The sequence below is a fragment of the Stegodyphus dumicola genome, chromosome 4, assembly GCF_044657685.1.
Source record: "Stegodyphus dumicola isolate Sdum_Otavi_A_Nest chromosome 4, ASM4465768v1".
NCBI classification, from domain to species: domain Eukaryota; kingdom Metazoa; phylum Arthropoda; class Arachnida; order Araneae; family Eresidae; genus Stegodyphus; species Stegodyphus dumicola.
Genome location: NC_140771.1, coordinates 238,335,623 through 238,356,858, shown reverse-complemented (window position 1 = coordinate 238,356,858; position 21,236 = coordinate 238,335,623). Strand labels below are relative to the sequence as shown.

Below are 21,236 nucleotides of genomic sequence, written 5' to 3'. Positions count from 1 at the left end.
GATTTTATGCAGAAAATAAACTATTAAAATATATCTGATTTAGACACTACATTACTTCCTTGCAGGGCCTATTAAATTATACAGGTTTTCTGCTGCTCTTTGTTTAACCCTCCGAGTGCCTTGACCGGCTTTATCTGGTCATGAGTTTTTTTTTTGGTCACTTGTTACAGATTAGCATATAATTTAAGATATTTTACTTTCTTATTTTCATTAATAATATAAATGCAATCTTGATGAATGTAAGTTATAAAAATAAAGACTAAAATAGGTAAATACAGTACAAAGTCTGAAATCCGGACTTGTAGGGACTTTGGCATTTCTGAATTTTTCCGGATAATAGATCATCAGCTTAAATCTAGTAAGATGGCACGTAGAAATTATAAAATTAAAAATATGAAATCGCAATTTATGAAATAATGAAGTATTTATGATCTAAAGGGTATTAAAATTTACAAAAAAAAAGCTTAATATTTATTTGTTTACCTTATTAAATATTTCTTTCAATGTAAGTTGTTTTAGTTATTTCATTTTTTGTGCTAATACTTTCTCTTTAATTCTGTAGACAGAGGTAATTTTTACATTGCTGAAGTCCTGTAACTGCCGTTTCGAGAAGTCCGACTAACTTTTTAATCGAAATTTTCTCGTTTTCAGTAACTTCTCTGTCACTTTTTTCACTATTGGCAGCGGTATTTTCTGGATCTAGAACCATATTACAGATTTTTCCATTCATTAATTGATTGATGATTGAGAAGCATTGTCATCACAATGAAAAACTTCTTTTATATCATCTTCATTTATTACCGCTTCTCCACATTTCTTTACAAAATCCATTAACTGGAAAATTTCACCTTTGTTTTGCGATATCCGAAAACCTTTAAAATTAGCGGCTGTCATCATCAAATTTAGCTATCCTTGCATCATGAACTTGGCAACTAACGACAAGTTGTTCCGTTAAATTTTATTTTGCTTCTATCGTGTACTGAGACAGTTAAGCCTGAATTGTATTAGTTATTTATTATGCTTATATCAATTTCTTGCACATGCTTAAAGCTTATCAGATAAATAAATTCCCACATATACTTAAGTCTTATTGAAAGCAGACACTAGATATCTTATCGCCTGATGCAGTCTCTGTGGGTCCTAAATTCTGAGACTCGGTGCGGCCATTATGAGCACTAGCACTGGTTCTGGGTTTATGCGAATAACAGTTCAGTTATTTTTAATTCAAACATGTAATAACCTAAATAATTCAATAACCTAAATGTAATTTTTCAGTCTCTGAGTATCATCAACAAAATCTATTTTTAGCACATGGAAAGACATTTTTGGAAAATTCGTCCTCGTCAACATTTTTTAGCGCATTTAACTTAAATCTGTAATCATTGCCAAGTGTAATATCAACATAAAAAGCTACCACACTCCTTTATTATACAATTACTAACATAATAAATTGCTTAAGTGTTGCTACACGAATCATTACTCAATTTGTCATGTTTTGATAAACATGTGGCGATGAAAGTAAAGTATAATAAATAATGATTCCTCAGGTTGGCGTCAGATCAACGATCTGTCTATGTGAAATGTTTCGTTTTGAGATGTATGCCTAGCAGATACAAAGCAACGGAGCCAAATTACCGATCATACAAGTTTAAAGATACAAGTTTAAAGCTAAAAAGATACAAGTTTAAAGCTAAAAAGATTGTTTCTTCAATAACAAGGTATTTTATTTAGTGTCGAAGTGAAATTAATAATCAGGACTCTCCAGATGTTTTATTATGCGCGGAGAGGGGAGGAGATCAAATGCACATGCGTAAAGCCTATGAGAAAAAGTTTGCTGGTGGTTTTGAGGTCCGGATTTTAGATCATTCTGGATAATGGAGGCCCGGATTTCGGACTTTGTACTGTATACATATTTAGCTAACAAAGACTCTTTAAATAGAGGGTTTCATGACTGACCCTAAAAGTCGGGCTGCTTCCTTGAATTTCATTACAGATATATTTCTCATTCAATTAACTTAGTTCTTACTTCATGGCAAGGCATACATAAAAACTCAGAACATTTTGATTAAAAATTGTAAATACAGAAAAATATAAAATACTAAATAAAGTTAGAAAAACAATTTTTAGAATTCAAATTACAGTTTCTACACAAAGCAAGCAATTTGGCCAGCAGACAGATTTTTCGGTGCACAAAATGGAAACTTTGCAGCCTTGCTAGGCACTACTTTGTTTAAACTTTTAAATTTTTGATAATTTTACAATTATCGCATGCAAAAACAACTAAAGGCATAAAAACCTTAACCAAAACATAAGAACAACAGAATTCAATCACTTTTAAAGGAAAAAATGTGCAATTTACCAACATATAAGAACAAAAAAAATGAGCCACCAAGTCGGGTAATAAAGTGGGTTTACATATATTTATATACATTTGGTGTGTCTGGTTGCAATCAAATAGGGAGGTGCCTGACTACATCTCTTAGCAGTCCCATAAATAAAATTTCTAAGATTCATTAATTTCAGTATTCTAAGATTACTCGTTTTATGAGTTATGCGATATACATACATATGTATGTACGTATAGACATCGTGAAAAAAATCTCTTCTTTTAAGTCTACATTATATAATGCTTTGGAAAAAGAAAAGAATCCTTCATTTTGTCCACACGTACAGATGTCATGCAAAAATATTCAAATGGATTAAAAAAATATCAAAATGGATATTTTCGTTAAAATACGATACCTTAAATTTTTTGCAGTTACAATACTTCCTTTATTTCATTCAAAGAAATAAAAAATCTGATGTGTACAACACGACTTCCTTGTACGGAATATTAAATTATACATATTTTTTCTTGCATTTCATTTAAACTTATTGGAATAAATAAAATCTACTTCGCTGACAGCACGTAAACCACAATAGAATAAATGCATTCTTTAAAATTCACTCTACTATTTGTTTACCATAGCGACACTCTGGCACTAGGTTCACTTAACAGTATTATATTTCGTTCATATTATAACTCAGAAAGCACAAAATTTATATCATTTAAAGAATTATCTAATCGTTGCCACATGTTATATTCAAATACTATAATAAAGCTAGAACGATGCATAAAAGAAATTAAGCAAACAAAACAAAAAAGAAACAGTTTTTCACAGACGATTGAGTATTTCTCATTCAATTAATTCAGTTCTCACATAGCGACAAAGCAAAAATACATAAAAACTCAAAACATCTGTATTAAAAATTACGAAGTAAATTTTAAACACTTATTTCCTCGAAAAAATTCCAGAAAGGATTAAGCATGATTTAAATAATAAATGAAGGGGTTATCTTTGTTGTTGCGAAGCTAAGTTTCTCTAGATCGGCAACAAATCCACTATCCTGCAGTTTCAAATGTAAACAAGCAATGGCCGCCATCAAAAAAATTATTAGGCTTAGCGGCACTCAAACAACTTTAAAATCGTTGATAATTCTAAAATTATTGCATACAGATTTACTAAAGGCATAAAAACCTTAACTGGAAGATAAGAACAACATAATTCAATCATTTTTAAAGCAGAAAATGTACAATTTACAAACATATAAGAGTAAAGAAACTGAGATCACTGAGCCAGATAACAGAGTGCATATATATACAAATATATTTATATACGTTTGGTGCGGCCGATTGCAACCAAAATACAAGGTGCACATCTACATGTTATAGCAGTCCTATAAACAAAATTTCAACGTTCTTAGATTACTCGTTTTTGAGTTATGCGAGATACGTACGTACATACATTCGTTCGTACAGACACCACAAAAAATTCTTCTCAGAATTCATTTTAAAGCAGTTTTATAATTTTTTTGTAGGAAAAGGGTATTTTATTCTGTCCTCACGTACAGATATCACGCAAAAACATCATTAAATTGCATTCGATAGCGGTCAAAATGGATATTTTCGCTGAAATATGCTGCCTGAAGCTTTTCGCGATTACAATACTTCCTTTTTACTTCGTACAAGGAAGTAAAAAAACAGAATCCTGCATCAACTACTACTTGCATTTTACTAAAAAACATACATTGGTTCATCATTACAGTACAATGTCTGTAATCCGGGCGTACATTATCCGGAATGATCTATAATCCGGACCTAAAAGCCCCAAACACTTTTTTGTATGCTTTACACATGCGCGTAGAGAATGTGCGTGCATACATTACATGCATTACGCATGCGTGTACTGTATGCTTTACGCATGCGCGCGTTAAAAGAAATGTTTAATAAAGAAACAAATATTAAGCTTTTTTTTTGTAAAATTTGATACTCTTTAGATCATAATATCACTTTATTTCATAAATTATGGTTTTACATTTTTAATTGCATAATTTCTGCATGCGATCTTACCAGATTTAAACTGATGATCTATAATTCGGAAAAATCGATAATCCGGAATCGCCGAAGTCCCGACGAGTCCAGATTACGGACTTTATACTGTATTTACTAATCACTTAATGCACTTGTGAAGATTAACTACTATCACTTTATATGGCAGTAACAATTTTAAAAATCTGCAATTCATGTCTAATACTCATGTAATAAATATTACATAAATATTGCATTTGAGGCTACATGCCCAACTTTTAACAATGACTATTTATCAGGGCATGATTTTTTCCTCTCACATATGTTAACATTTTAACTAATATTAGGAAACACAGAAAATTTTTATTAACCTTTTTTTAGTAAATTTTTTAATTCGGGTTACAATTCAAAAAATAATCTTGATACGAAAAAATGAACATATAATGCATAAAACAGTTACATATGTGTTATATTTAAACATATACAAAACTGAACTGAATTACATAAAAATTTTGATAAAACAAAATATTACCATTTTTTTCTCATCAATAGTGAAAGCTAGAGTGGTAGTACACACACACGTATACTATATCATATCAACTCTCAGATCCAAATCCTTTACAAGAAAAATTAGAAATGTTATAGGATTAGAATGAAAAAAATAATTGATGAATACAATGAACAACTTCTATGCAAATAAAAAATAGAAGTACCATTATTTAAATTGGCAGTTTTAAATAATTTTTATAACCTTAGATGAAACATTAAATTAATAGCAAGGTTCATTAATTACAACAAAGAAACTCAAAAGCTATCTGTCTTGAAAGTACTGAATTTGATGGAATTTTTAAAGAACACAGACTTTGATTTACATAACATGCAATAAATCACAAGAATGAAAATGTTTAAAAGACAAAATTTTTTTAGTAATATCCTAAATGTACAGTAGTTTTTTTATGATAAATACCGACGAAGTAATATTTAAAAGCATAAATCATATAAGCACCATTTTGCTCTATAACTTTTTGCCATCAATCTGGCAGGTGGAAAATTTCTTTTTTAAAGAAGTCTTTACATTTATTCGCTAAGAAGTTATTGACGTGCTGCTGGAAAATCTTCAAAGAAATTAACTCCACACCCTTCAGAGAATTTTGTACTACTCTCAAGGAACAAAAACCTAAGGGAGCAAGGTTGAGAGGTGAAACGTCCCAAGCATACTCAATAAGTTTTCGACAGTAATCAAAATGTGGAGCCGACCACTGGCACGATGGAAGACAACACTGTGATAACTGGTCGATTGCTTTGCTTGAATTTCTGCTTTTAAAACTGCTATTTGGAAACAGTATTTTCTCCAAATTTATTTTCTGATTTGGTGACAAAAATAGTAAGCAATTCCTGTGTAGTCTCACTGCACACAAAGCAATACTTTTTTGAGATGCAGCCTTCCTCTTGATATTGCTGATAGATATTCATTAGGTTTACCCACGATCTTTTCATTATAACATTAGTGTATACAGAGCACTGTTAACATTGATTTTACAGGCAGATTTTAGGATATTGTCAATAGCAGCACTAAAGATTAGGTCCTATAACTTTCTCAATCCCTCAAATAGCTGAATTATCACTGCAGAAGATCACATAATTGTCAACGAAGGAAAAGCTAAATTTGAAATTAAAAGATGGATATCAAGAAATTTGGCTTCAAATGCAGATTCCAATATTATACCTGGCTTTATGAACTGCATCAAAGAATATGGCAGCTTGCAACTTTAGCATAGTAAGCAATTTAGTAAGAAAGAAAAGAAACTCTCAATACTGGAGCACACCTGTCTGTATCTTGGCCATCAATTTTTTTCGAACTTTTACCAAGAAAATATCTGCTTTTCAGAATTTCATTCTGTGAATTTAGACTAATGAGTTACTGTACTGAATGCTGTACAGCAAACTAATCCTGTTACTTCTTATCTCCAGTAATAAGCTAATTTTTTAACTACAGGAGCAGCTTCTCTATTTCTTTTCAGCAAAGAATCACACATCGAAACTCGAGAGCAACCATATTCTGCTTTGTTAAAGTATGGGGTACTCATACCTTCTAACAGATTTTTTACACTTCATTCTTCTTCAAATGATCATGTTCTGTACTTCTTGTAATTCTCTCTAATAGTTCCTGAACCATATAATGGATTTTAAAAGACAGCTTTTTTTAACAGGTCCTTGTTTACAGCGAATGGTCTTTCAAGTTGGCATCATCTTCAAGGTTGAAATTTCTGTGCTTAAATTTCTCAAACCACTTTAAACTGTGTCATCAGAAACAGCATTTTGTCTATATGTAGCACACATTCTACATGTTTGCTTAAGCATTAAAAGATTTAAATTAATTGTTTCCTTTAGCGAATTTGGAACAAAATAATATATTTATCTAGATATGTTACAGCAGTTACTTGAACTCCATGCAAATTCCACCAGCACATAATTTAAAACCTAGTTTAGTAAAAAATACCACAAGTTCTCTATGAAAATTGTTGGAACTTTGAACGTAGCAAAAAGAACAAACACAAAAATGGCAATAACGCTTGCTAAAACTGAAAAATGGTTAGGTGCATGGTTGACAAATTCTTTTGTATTCTCAAAATCTAGCCGATTCGATTAAGGTGATTGCACTACTACATAAATATAATTCTATATAAAATTACAAGTGTATGCATATTTTTAGTCCAAAGGGGCTTTGTCCCTGAAGGACTATTGTTTTCGTTTTGCATCGGAACCCTATAAAAGGCATATCACTTTTCAAATTGTTGCCACCAAATACTATTACCCCGTATTATATTTGAAGAAATTAGATAATGAAGAATCTGCATAAATGTAGCATGTTTCTCGCATTATGATAAAATAACGGTACCTAGAGCCATCCAATTTTAATTGTAAGTAAGGCGTAATTCTACTGCAAATATGGGCATCTGAAAGCCCAAATTTGGAATTTGTTTTATTATCGATTTCATATTTTGTAAAACTTTAATGAATTTTTGATTAACAAACTCAATGACTTAGAAGAGAGCAATGGCAACACTCTACAGGTAAAAAAAAAAACCTTTTTATCTCCAGTGCATGGAACTGTTTATCGGAAATTCTAAAGATATGCTCATTTAAAAATTATTTTGCGACATTGCTGTTGAACTGAATTTTATGGTTTAAGAGCAAAGAACGTCATATTTAATAAATAAAGGTAACACACAAGACATTAAAAAAAAGCCCCTTTGGACATGATTTAAAATCTGAAACCTTTCAGATTTTTTTTTTCATGTTTTTTGTGATAAGTTAGAGTATGTTTTTCTGAACACAAAATTCTGAAAATTTAAAATATATTACACATCAAGTCTGAATTAAATTTACTAAAACAGTTTTTCTGAAGATTTATTAAATTTTCAATCAAATCTTTGCATTAAATGATATACAAGGTGAGACCAAAAAGTAAAGTGGTCATAATAATACCTGTATTATATATTTACACATAAATACATCACCGTCCTTCAATGTAGTTCCTGCCATATACCATACACTTCCGACAACGTTCACACAAGTTTTGGAAACTTTTGAAAAAGGGACTCTTTTGAGACTGTGTTAAGTTCCCTGGTAACAGCAGCTTGAATGTCTGAGATGATTGAAAATTGGTGTCCCTTTAGTGCCAATTTCAGTCGTAGAAAGAGAATAAAGTCTGCTGGTGCAAGTTCAGGGGAATAAGGAGGGTGAAATAACTTCATAACCTTTTGCTGTGCAAGGAACCATCTAACACACACTGCAGTATGACGGGTGCATTATCATGCAACAGAAACCACTAGCTTGATGAAGCGAGATGGGGGCAAACACGACGAATATGAGCCAGAAGACGCTTCATTAACATGGCAATAAAATTCACCATTAAACTGTTTGACCTTCCGATACGTTATTTTTTATGGATAATTCCCTGTGCATCGAAAAAGGTAATCAACATTGTCTTAGCCTTTGATTTTTCGAAACGAAACTTTCTCGATTTCGCCAATGAGGGACCACGCACTCCATGCTTTGCCGTTTCATTTGTGGATCATACGCGAAACACCACGTTTCATCACCTGTGATGAGTGACTGTAAAAACGGGTCATCTTTATCTGCTGCATTGATGAAGTTGCCACAAGAGTTCAATTGCTGCTGTTTTTGTTCATCGCTCAAGTAATGAGGGACAAACGTCGCACAAAGTTTACGTTTATCCAAATCTTGCGTCAGTGTTGTTCGGACGATTTCAAGAGGAAGATTCAATTCATTCGCCATTATTCGGACGGACAAACAGCAATCTTGCAGCAATAACATCCTAACTCTTTCAACATTTGCCACCGTTCTGCTCGTCAACAGTCTTCCACTGCGATGCTCATCCTTCACACTTTAATGGAAAAGATCGAAACACTATCTTGCAAGAAAAATTTTCTTCGCCATACACACTTTGAAGCATTTCAAGGTTTCTGTAGCAATTTTACCCATTTTAAAACTATAATTCAGATTCGTTTTCTGCTCCATTACACAATGCACTAACACCTTTAACGTTTAAGCGGATGCACAACAAACACAAAACCAGAAACTTTGCAAATGGCCCTGAACTTCAGCATTGCATACCGAAGATCACAATATGCATGTGTTGGGGCTGTTCTCATTTTCGAAAGGAGGGGTGAGTCACCTTACTTTTCGGTCTCACCTTGCATTTAAAACTTAGTAAATGTAACTTTAAAAAATAAAAAATAAAGATACTGGCTTCCTAATATATTTAACTTATTTCTTCTTTGAAACTCCCACTTCCATTCATTTAAAATCAATCAATCAATCAGAACTTTTCTCTGCAGTAATGGGGAAAAAAATTACAAAAATGAGTTTGCTCATAAATTTAGAACTGCATATTTAAAATAACACTTTAAATTAAGCAAGGCAGTTTAAAATATGTTTCATAAATACCCCATCTTAGACTGCATTTACTTCACCAAGAATTACAGATACCATTCCATTTCACCAAGAATTTCAGATAGAAACAGAAGGAGGCATGGTGAATGAAGAATTTACCTTAGGTAAAAATTCAGAAAGAAGTAAAAAATACAATGAATTAAAAATTAATGCGAAATTTTTATATTAAATTGAATTTTTTGTGAGAGTTTATAAAATACAAAACAATGAAAGCAAATCTTACAATTAACAAAACCAACACGACACATTTTACAAAATCTTTTCATATATTTCAATAATTTGTCTTTAGTTCTTGTATAACATTTGTATCACGAACAACAAGGTATTCACATTCAAAAATAAGGATTTTTTTTTTTTTTTTTTCTTTTTCCCTAATTTCACAAAAAGATGAATCAACGGAGTTTCAGGCAATTAGATACTGACCTTCCAAGCAGAAATGAAAATTTTTAAAGGAATGCAAACTTGTTTTCTTGAACAGTATTCGTTACGATTTATTTTTATTAATGTGGTAGTGCCACAAGAATCAAATTAGAGATAAAGAACGTTACATGGCAAAATGGAGTCGTAATAGAGGCGATTGGTAAACAGTATTTAAATTGCCTTATTTTCATCCGCAGAGAACCCGTTGGCGCCGTTGCATTTTTACTCGCCAAGCTTCCGAGCCGCAAACGTGATTTTTAGTGCATGTAAATTCAAGTTAGCACACAGAACAATATATTAAGCATATGGTAGTAAAAATTCACAGATAATAAGCATGTAGATGTAAAACTAACCGGTTAAACGTGATATACGAAAATAAATTTGTATTAAATTCAAGTTAGCACAGAAAAGAATATATTAAGCATAAGACAATATATAAGCATTTATAACGGAAATAAAAATTCATTTTAAATATATAAATTAGTATTAATATACTGAAAATAACTGATTAAACGTGATATAAGAAAAAAAATTGTTTTAAATTCCAAGTTAACACAGAAAACAATATATTCCTTACACCAGCAGTGACCATGGTGATGCATCAAACTATTCGGTCATCTTAGATAATCAATAATATTCAAACCATTCTGTCATCTAAGATAATCAATAATATTTTTTATTCCAATTTAATCATCTATTGATGTCACACCTCCCATCCTCTGAAAGGTTATTGTTGGAAAAGCATTAACAATATATTATCTTGTTAAAATTTTGCGCCATAAAAATTGATTTATTCTCAGAATTTTAGATGACAATAACCAATAATAAAAATAAAAGCATTACTTAATTATTTAAAATGCACATGCACATTTTTGCAGCCTACGAACACAAATTATTTTAAAGGTTGGAGACCTCCTGGTTCTTAGAGCTGTTAATAATTAAGAATGAACAGCTGTGTTACAAATTAGCATTCACACCTCCCGCCGTATTTTCTTCCTTTCATCCCGAGCCGAGAACCGGCATCTATCTATTCGTTGTTAACAAATTCAGAAAAAATAATAATAAATAATATAAATCTGCGAATGCAAACAACGGCAGTGATAATGCAACAAAATGAACACAAGAGGAAAGGTTACAAATTCGAACATGCGAATATGGTAAATCCGATGGGTTACCAGGTTTGAACTATTATGACCAAAGTTGGCGATATTTACATTTACCGAGTTCTCTGCGGAAGTGCTTCCGTTACTTTATGTAATTTTAAGGTTAAGAACTTTTTCATGATTCGTGAAATACACAATCTAAATTCGCAAGCTGTTGGTTTGGACATAGTTCTGCCTTGTGCGAAATTAAACAGAAAACCATCTGAACTTTTTTCACCTTCAGTGCTGCTTAGTATGAAAGCTTCTTAAGAGAAAAAACACTAAGTTTTCTTTTGCTATTTAGTGATGGAAGTAGGTCATGAGAAAAAGAATTTTAGGTTGGATAAACGTTTTCATCATTATGAACCTCATACCTGAATCATGAAACAGAAATAAAAATATACTCAAATAGGATTAGGTATATACCATTTCAAACAAATTAAATAAGTCAATAAAATAAAATCAGTAATTTTTAAACGGTGAGTATATTTTAAAATATTTAATCTTACAAAAACAGAATGTATATATATTCAGTTACAGGCAATTCATTACACGAAACTGTCAAACGTCAACGGACTTCATCACTTCACGTTCGACAAGAATTACGAGAAAACCAAGGCAAAGAATGTCTATGTAATACATATTCTTTGACCAAGGCCTTGCCAACATTCTGAGCCTGAGCTGCATACGGGCACATGTCGCTACCGTAGGAAATCCATTGCTCCGTTGTTTTTTCAAGAAAGTTTAATAAATTCATTTTATCGAAACAAAAAACGCTGTTAAACATCATATTTATGTCTTTTCTTTCTTTCTTTCTTTCTTTCTTTTTTTTTTTTTTTTTTGTAAAACTCAAAATTCAGCTGTTTCCCATTCATTTCAAGTCAAAGCAATGTACTTTCAGAAACAAGTGACCACTGTCTGAAACTGACATTACATTCTTTTCTTTAAAGTAGTTTATTTTTCATTGATTAACTGTTTCACATTTAAAAGAAACTGCTTAAAAATAGTGACGGACAAAATGTTAGACTATATGCATTTGCTAAAATAATAATATTTATTTTTAATTTGCTGCGGTAAGGTAGACGGAACAAGTGAAGTACTAAAGAGCCAAGCATGACATATATGTGGTTTTCAGATCTTGACAGATGCTTCTATTTGTGGCAAGTTTTTTTCTTTGTATAGTTTTCGCCGTGATTTTCGGTACTGTCTGCATAATCTGCGTCTTTGGTTTCACTTAATTGCCATGAAAACTACGTGCAGTGAAGCGGAAAAAAATTATGGACAATTTCCACTGGCAACACGGGTAGAGAAGGGATATCGTTAAGGTGGTTGAATGATTGCTACTTTTCATGTAATTTCAAAGGTTCGCCTTTTTTTTTTTTTTTTCGTTCAGACCAAAGTGTTAAAACATTCATTCCTTTACATATCAATACAACTTATGTTTGGATTTACACAAGCGATAAATTTGTTTAATCCCCATATTTTCGCTCTACTGTCCTCACTGCTTAAGACTCACAACAGAATTGAAATTTTCTGCCTATAAAAGCATTCTCGAGGTTTACTTGAAATATACCCTAAGTTTGCGAAGAGTATTTGAGTTCTGATAAAACTTTCAAATAGTAATAACTGAGTTATCTTTTAGTAAATTATTGCTTCATATGTTCTCAAATTTTTATTATTGTGTATGGCTGTTATTCTGCAATACTTTTAATTAATTTTATATGTAAATAGTTTCTTTAAAAAATGATACTATCTCCCTCTGTGCACATTTAAAAGCTCCTAGTCTAAACTGAAATTTCTTTTTCTTTTTTTTTTTTTTTTTTTTTTTAGTGCCAGATTTGCTTAGTTTTTAAATCTGTGTATTTTAATTGCTAATATATTTTATTAGCAATTTTATTATTTATTATATATTATAATTTATTATTTATTAGCAATTTATTATTTTAATTGCTAACAAATTGAAGAAAATTTAAAATATTGAAAGGCATATACACACAATTTTTATTAACATATTTTTGTGATATATATTTCAGTTCTTGGAATTGAAATGGTAGGTTATAGCTCTGAGTTTAACATTTTCATTAGCATTTAAAAAAAAAAACTCCTTCAAATGTATTTCATTCATTTTATATTATCATCAAAAACACATTCAGTTTTATCTTTAAAATGATTAGAATTATATTCATATTTTCCGTTTGAAATAGATGTCAGAATATGAAAAGAATAAATTTTTCTCTTTCTTATAATTTCATGTCACCAAGAAAGTAATTTTATTTGACTCCCAAAAATATTATTTTGAATTAAATAGGAAGTTCAGTTATATTATGATGGTGTGGATTTGGATGAACTTTTCTGTTATATTTTAATATTTATAACAGTTTTTTAAGGCATTTTTATTATACAATGCTAGATTCTTCAAATTGTATTAAAAATGGAATAAAAATTCTTTTAGGAATATTTAATTTATGAAGGAAATTTTATTATTCTCTTCGGGTGTGTTGTATTCTTTATTTGAATGCTTTGGGTGGGTTCTTTTTAATATTTGTGTTCTATTTATATGAATCGTTTGTTTCAGAAATCTTATTTCAAATCATAACAGTTAAACTATAAGCATTATCGATATTCATATACCATATTTCCTGGCACGGTTTTCCTCCCTTTTTAAATTCCTAATATTAGCTCACACTCTCCCTATATCTTGTTCAAATTTTCAATCGTCAATAAAATACTTTTTATTCCACTCAAGTTCAAATACATTTTTTTAAACTTGTAGTGGATGACACTTGATGTTATTACAGTTTTTTCACATATTAAAGTCAATTCCTATTTATTTATTCCTGTTTATCGAAACTGAAGATATGCTGTTTTTATATATGTTATAAGACTTGCAAATAAATAACCGTTTATTAGGAATTCTCACGTGCTGCAAAAATTAGCGTTGTGACAACTTATAAATAATATTGACAAAAATAAGTGGCAACAGTAAGACGGAGTTCTAAAGATTTTTAAAGTGTATGGAATTAAAGAATTGTAGTTTTATAGAGTTGGATGAAGCAGATGTAATGTCCGATTACTTTGCAAAGTAAGTTGTGAAGCACTGTAGATTATGCAGTAAGCACTGTATATTAATGTGGTAGTGCCACAAGAATCGAATTAGAGATAAAAAATGTTGTATGGCAAAATGGAGTCTTAATAAAGGCTATTGGTAAACAGTATTTAAATGTTACAGTAATATATCGAAAATAAAAACTCTTCACAGCAGGTCAAGCGTATATTCGCTTCACTCGTGTGAAATCATTAGATGGAATATTAATTGAAGAACTGGACTGCTCAAAACTCACTGGAAAGGTTCTTTGCAATAATGTAGCATTACAAGAGATGGATAGAATGAGAAATTGTAGCCACCATCAGCTTCATAAATTAGAAATGTTAATGAAAAGTAACTAAAATAAAAATAACGCCGTGGCGCGCAATGAAATGGAAGTTGATCTGTCAGCATTATCCTTATCTTCAGGACAGATGTTTTTATTTTATCTGGCTTATAATTCCTTACTTTTCATCTCGATGTACTCCGTCTTTGATACGATTTAAATCAAATTCCTCGTCATTATAATTCGCTTCCGATGGTGAAGAAAGTGACACAGAGGTTATTGAAAACGAAAAAATTTCGACTGACAAATTAGTCGGTATTCTCGACACAGCAATTATAGGACTTGAACAGTGGAACTTTGTAACTGAACAAGAAATTATGTCTGTTCATAGAATTAAAGAGAAAGTATTATCACATAAAATGAAGCAACTTAAACAACTTACATTGAAAGAAATGTTTAAAAAAGTAAACAAATAAATATTAAGCTCTTTTTTTTTTTTTTTTTTTGTAAATTTTGATACCCTTTAGATCATAAGTGTCTTTATTTCATAAATTACGAATTCAGAAGTCAAACAACAAAAATCAGCGTTATATTTACAAAACTTTCACAGGACTAGTTTCGATGGAGGGTTTCATCCGCAGAGAACCCGTTGGCGCCATTGCATTTTTAATCGCCAAGCTCGCTGTTTATCGATGATGAGCCGAGCCGTAAACGTGATTTTTAGTGCATGTAAGTTGAAATTAGCAAGCAAAACAATATATTAAGCATATGGTAGTAAAAATTCACAGATAATAAGCATGTAGATGTAAAACTAACCGGTTAAACGTGATATACGAAAATGAATTTGTATTAAATTCAAGTTAGCACAGAAAAGAATATATTAAGCGTTTATAACGGAAATAAAAATTCATTTAAAAAATATAAATTAGTATTAATATACTGAAATTAAGCGGTTAAACGTGATATATGAAAAAAAATTGTCTTAAATTCCAGTTAATACAGAAAACAATAACAATTTTGATGCATCAAACTATTCTGTCATCTTAGGTAATCAATAATATTTTTTATTTCAACTTAATCATGTATTTATGTCACACCTGCCATCCTCTGAAAGGTTATTGTTAGAAAAGCATTAACAATATATAATCTTGTTAAAATTTTAAGCCATAAAAATTGATTTATGCTCATAATTTTAGATGACAATGACCAATAATAAAAATAAAAGCATTACTTAATTATTTAAAATGCACATGCACATTTTGACTTATTTTAGAAGTTGGAAACCTCATGTTTCTTAGTGCTGTTAATAATTAAGAACACAACGTAAACAGCTGTGTTACAAATTAGCATTCACCCCTCCCGTATTTTCTTCCTTTCATCCCGAACTGTGAACCGGCATCTAACTACGAAAATATTTCTATCTATTCGTTGTTAAAAAATTGAGAAAAAATAATAATAAATAACAGAAGAATAATGTAAATCTGCAAATGCAAACAACGACAGTAATAATTCAACAAAATGAACACAAGAGGAATGGTTGCAAACTTCGAACAAGCGAATAGGATAAATCCGATGGGTTACCAGGTTTGAACTGTTATCGCCAAAGTTGGCGATGTTTACATTTACCGGGTTCTCTGCGGAAGTGCTTCCTTCGATGGTTTTACCGAACCACCATCCTCAGCTGCAAAACCGCAAATGAACAAGATAGGAAATAATGATTAGATAAGATAAGAAAGCCTGGACAAGAATAAGAAAGTGGTGCCATCTGTTGGTGAAACCAGAACTAAAACATAACTTCTTTAAAGGCCGAAGGCAAATTTGGATTGGAATTAGGATCGTTAACTAGAACAGAAAGATTTTTATGAATGTGAAATGCCTCTAGAAAATCCAGTTCTGCTATGGAAGATATTTTGGAGTCTTGTCACTCTTGTTTTAGGAGATTATAAAAATTCTGTTGTCATTCCCTTCTTTCCATCAATTAACTATAAAGTTGCACATATTTTGCAGAAATTTAACTTTCGGGTTGTTTATTGTCCCATCGATAAAATTCCGAGTTCCATACTCAAGGACCCCATTCCGGATATGAATTCCTGGGGTATTTATAGGATTCCTTGCCAGTGTGGTTTAATTTACATTGGCCAAACTAAGAGAGCCTTAAAATTTCGCTTCAAGGAACATGAGACATATGTTAGAAAAAAGGAAACACAGAAGTCTTCTGTTGCTCAACATTGTTGGTCCGAAAATCACACTTTCAATTTTTCTGCTGCCAAAATTATTCAAAAAACATCTTCCATATCTTGTTCCTATCTTGTTCATTTGCGGTTTTGCAGCTGAGGATGGTGGTTCGGTAAAACCATCGAAACTAGTCCTGTGAAAATTTTGTAAATATAACGCTGATTTTTGTTGTTTAACTTCTGAATTAGTATTTATTCGGCGTGTTATTGTGTCTTAATCATAAATTACGGTTCATATTTTTAATTTTATAATTTCTGCATGCCATCTTACCAGATTTAAACTGATGATCTATAATCCAGAAAAATCGATAATCCAGAATCGCCAAAGTCCTGACGAGTCCGGATTAACGACTTTTTACTGTAATTAGACATTTAGTAGTTCCATAGTTGCTGAATTTATTTCGGTTGATCTTTACATTATGGTAACTTGGCGATTTTTTGGCAAAAATTTGAGGACCAACTCTCCTACAGCAACCCTCTATATTTTTTTTCCCGCCGCCATTTTGTCTTCACGAAGTAAAGACATGTTTCTTTTCTTTTTATCTACTGAACACTTCTTCCAACAATCTACTAGCCGAATTACACTTATGCTAGAAATTTTATCTAACAAAACTGCTTAATCATGACAAATATTCACTGCAAAATTGGGAAAAAGTGCACAATACCATACTCCTTACGTGTTTTCCAAAATAACACATACACGTAAACCATGTACACGTCTTACTTAAAAAACACCCCAGAATAAACGTACTTAAAAAAACATCCCAGAATTACACAAAAATAGCACTGCGCACACTCTTCACTATATCCATGTACACTGCTTTCTTCTCATAAATTAGAAAAATTTCACGAAAATACGTGACAATTTTCTGAATCTTTAAACCCAGTAAAAAGAACATATATGAAATTACCTGATCGCGAAAAAGTATATACCCTTTCCAAATATGAACATTTCCACATATAAAATAAATAAAATATCCAAAAACTTTTACCTCTAAATCATCTATTATATTATAAACGTCACCAACGAATTCATACCGCAAGCATTACAAATACTTAGTGTCAAATATTTAAATTATTTCCATGCACGTTTACTTCAACTAAAACGTATACCAAATTCCTACAAACATAAAATTCACAAAATAACTATCATTTAATTAAAATACCACTAAACCATGTACACGTCAACTTATTTTTACTTAGAAAAAATCCCAGAATTGCACAAAATTGGCATTGCGCACACTCTTCACCATATCCATGTACACTCCTTTTTTCTCATAAATTAGAAAAATTTCACGAAAATGCATGACAATTTTCTGAATCTTTAAACCCATTAAAAAGAACATATATGAAATTACCTAATAACGAAAAAGTATATACCCTTTCTAAATATGAACATTTCCACGTATAAAATAAATAAAATATCCAAAAACTTTTACCTCTGAATTATCTATTATATTATAAACGTCACCAACGAATTCATACCGCAAACATTACAAATACTTAGTGTCAAATATTTAAATTATTTCCATGCACGTTTACTTCAACTAAAACGTATACCAAATTCCTACAAACATAAATTTCACAAAATAACTATCATTTAATTAAAATATTATTAAATTCAAAAACACTACTTAAAATATAATAAGCACATACATTAAATTAATAAAAATTAGCTTACAATCCTAATTACTTTAAACTAAATCATTGCTAATAACAATTTTCCCAATAATACCAAATTACTTTACTTCCACCTTACATTTACAACAATGCATAAAAATAATATCCTCAAATAATTAAAAATACTAACTTACCTAATCTTCTTCAGAATCTTGATTACGTGTCCGATAAACTTTTCTTATTTCTGTTTCAGGATCTTTAAAATCATACTTAAAGTTCACAGCAAGGTACCAGGTAAAATAAATAACTTAATAAAACATCTTTACTTTATCTCGCACAACCTTAAAGAAACACTTATTACTACCCCTTTCAATCCCACTAAATACCCATTTCGAATTCACTTTATTTAGGGCATTGGGATCCAAAAATTAACGAACACTGTTTCACACAACACAGAATAAAGCCAAATACAAAATTTCCAGATTTTTTCCCGATTTCCCCCCTTTTCTGATTAAAGAACTGTAATTCATCCATTAATATCACATGACATATCCCATGATCTGTCATTTCCCTCACACAAAATAATGCGTAATCGGAACTGAGTACTGCTCACATTATTACCAAAGTGCCAGGTAGTAACCTTTATCGCCTCCAAAATGTCACCAAACTACCAGTTACCATATTCTAAAGATCAGCCTTTATTTCTTATTTACACTGTGAATTATTTCTTAAAAGTTTTTAATTCCACTGGTGAAGTAGCTTTTGAGGAAATGGATCATCATCATACTGTATCATTTATGAATTTCCATGGGTACTTTCTGATGATCTGAACTTTCAGTTTCAACATTAGGTAGAATAGCTGGGTTTTGAGTATATTTTCAAGTATATTTGTGACAGTAGCACGCCACACACATTTGAATACACTTGGATTTACGTGCTTAATATTTAATTGTAATTTTGTTGATCAGTGTTCGTCCTTGAAGTGCTTTTTGGGGGATAAGGAGTTGTAATAAATTGTAATGGAACTGTAGAGTTCACTGGTTGATGAAATATGAAACAGTTTACTTATTTGTGGGAGACCCTGGAAATAAAGAGAAAGGATTATTTTGAAGGCCATAGCTGGTCGTTTTTTCTGTTCTTTCTTTTTTAATAAAATGTTGGGCTAATCTTTGGAATATAGTAACAGGTAGTTTGGCAACATTTTGGTAAGGCGATAAAGGTTACTAGCTAGGGCTTTAGCAATGTACATGGATAAAGTCAAGAGTGTGTGCAATGCCATTTTTGTGCAATTCTGGGATTTTTTTTAAGTGAAAATAGGTCGACGTGTACATGCATACAATGTATGTACAAATTAAAAACGCGGCAAGCAGTGGGCGATTCTGCACTTTCTCCCAATTTCGCACCTAATTTTCGTCATGATTAAGCACTTTTGTTCCATAAATGTTCGAGCCTAAGCGTAATTAGGCTAGCAGATTATTGGGAAAAATGTTGAGTTTAAAAAAAAAAAAAAAAAACATGCCTTTACTTCGTGAAAACAAAATGGCATCCAAAACAAAACTAGCAGGTTGCTGTAGCAGGGTTGGTTGCCAAATTTTAGCCAAAAAATTGCCAAGTTACCATAATCCAAAGATTAACCAAATGTTGCTTATTATTTATAAACAGAATACTACAGTACAAAGTCTGTAATCCGGACTTGTCGGGACTTCAGCAATTCCGGATTAGGGGTTTTTCCGGATAACAGATCATCAATTTAAATCTGATAAGATGGCATGCAGAAATTATGTAATTAAAAATATGAAACCATAATTTATGAAATAAAGAGCAATTATGATCTAAAGGGTATCAAATTTTACAAAAAAAGCTTAATATTTATTTGTTTACTTTATTAAACATTTCTTTTAACGTGCACATGCGTAAAGCATACATTTATGCGTAATGTATGCGCATTCTTTACGCGCATGCGTGAAGTTTGTGGCTTTGAGATCCGGATAATGGACATCCGGATTGCGGACTTTGTACTGTATTTATCAGGTGTAAAGAGCAAGGTACTCTATTATCACGACCAGGTTTAGAAGTGTGTATACAGTCAAAAGTTGTTAATCCGGACTCGTCGGAACTTCGACAATCCGGATTATAGATCATCAGTTTAAATCTAGTAAGATGGCATGCAGAAATTATAAAATTAAAAATATGAAACCGTAATTTATGAAATAAAGAACAATTATGATCTAAAGGGTATCAAAATTTAAAAAAAAAAAAAAAAAAAGAGCTTAATATTTTTTTTTTTTTTTTTTGTTTACTTTATTAAACATTTCTTTCAAAGTAAGTTGTTTAAGTTGCTTTGTTTTATGTAATAATACTTTCTCTTTAATTCTATAAACAGACATAATTTCTTGTTCAGTTACAAAGTTCCGCTGTTCAAGTCCTATAATTGCTGTGTCGAGAATACCGACTAATTTGTCAATCGAAATTTTTTCGTTTTCAATAAACTCTGTGTTACTTTCTTCACTATCGAAAGTGAATTATAATGACGAGGAATATGATTTAAATCATATCAAAGACGGAGTACATTGAGATGAAATATTACATGTAGTAAGGAATTATAAGAAAAATAAAATAAAAACATCTGCCCTGAAGATAAGGATAGTGCTGACAAATCAACTTCCAATACATTGCACGCCGCAGCATCCCCCCTTCCCTCCGCAGAGCAGCATGAAATTGATAAACAGATTTCGGAATGGTTAGAGAAACAAAGGATATGCCTTTATCCATTTTTTGTAGCAATTCCATTTTTTGTAGCAATTCCACTTTTTGTTTGAAGGACATCGAAACATACTTTCGCCTTTGGGAGCTCCAGTACGGAAATTCTATTTGACATAATCGAAAGTTCAAGCTTACTTTTATAAAATTGCTCTAACAGTCTGCAAAAAATAATAAGCCGGATCCAATTCGAAAATTAAGGAACAATGCAATCTGCAACATTAACTGAATTAGATAATTTTAGCTTATACCGTCCGCATTAAACGAGCATGTGTAAACGTATTATGCGCATGCGCACACGCATATGCGCAGCCGTAAAGGTCTTACGCGACGCATGCGCAGAAAGTTTGTAGCTTTGAGG

At 31.3% G+C, this 21,236-nt stretch overlaps 2 protein-coding genes across 17 annotated transcripts in view; one reads left to right on the top strand and one right to left on the bottom strand.

The window, feature by feature from the left end:
- LOC118201622 (uncharacterized) overlaps window positions 1-11,750 on the bottom strand; it is an 85,231-nt gene extending 73,481 nt beyond the window's left edge. For 2 of the 8 annotated variants that reach the window (XM_085816100.1, XM_085816107.1), the window contains exons 1-2: window positions 11,400-11,750; window positions 4,881-4,964 (exon numbers count right to left, since the gene is read on the bottom strand). The gene's annotated coding sequence lies outside the window, so the exon portion shown is untranslated. Of the gene's footprint in view, window positions 1-4,880; window positions 4,965-9,751; window positions 10,110-10,325; window positions 10,551-10,591; window positions 11,225-11,316; window positions 11,379-11,399 lie in introns of those variants that run through there. The other 6 variants (XM_085816103.1, XM_085816106.1, XM_085816104.1 and 3 more) reach the window with 6 other exon arrangements.
- Window positions 11,751-11,907: 157 nt separating this feature from the next.
- Window positions 11,908-21,236, top strand: part of LOC118201623 (F-box only protein 28-like) — a 66,800-nt gene continuing 57,471 nt past the window's right edge. For 2 of the 9 annotated variants that reach the window (XM_085816116.1, XM_085816114.1), the window contains exon 1: window positions 12,107-12,253. The gene's annotated coding sequence lies outside the window, so the exon portion shown is untranslated. Of the gene's footprint in view, window positions 12,051-12,104; window positions 12,254-12,300; window positions 12,510-13,675; window positions 13,973-21,236 lie in introns of those variants that run through there. The other 7 variants (XM_085816109.1, XM_085816117.1, XM_085816115.1 and 4 more) reach the window with 7 other exon arrangements.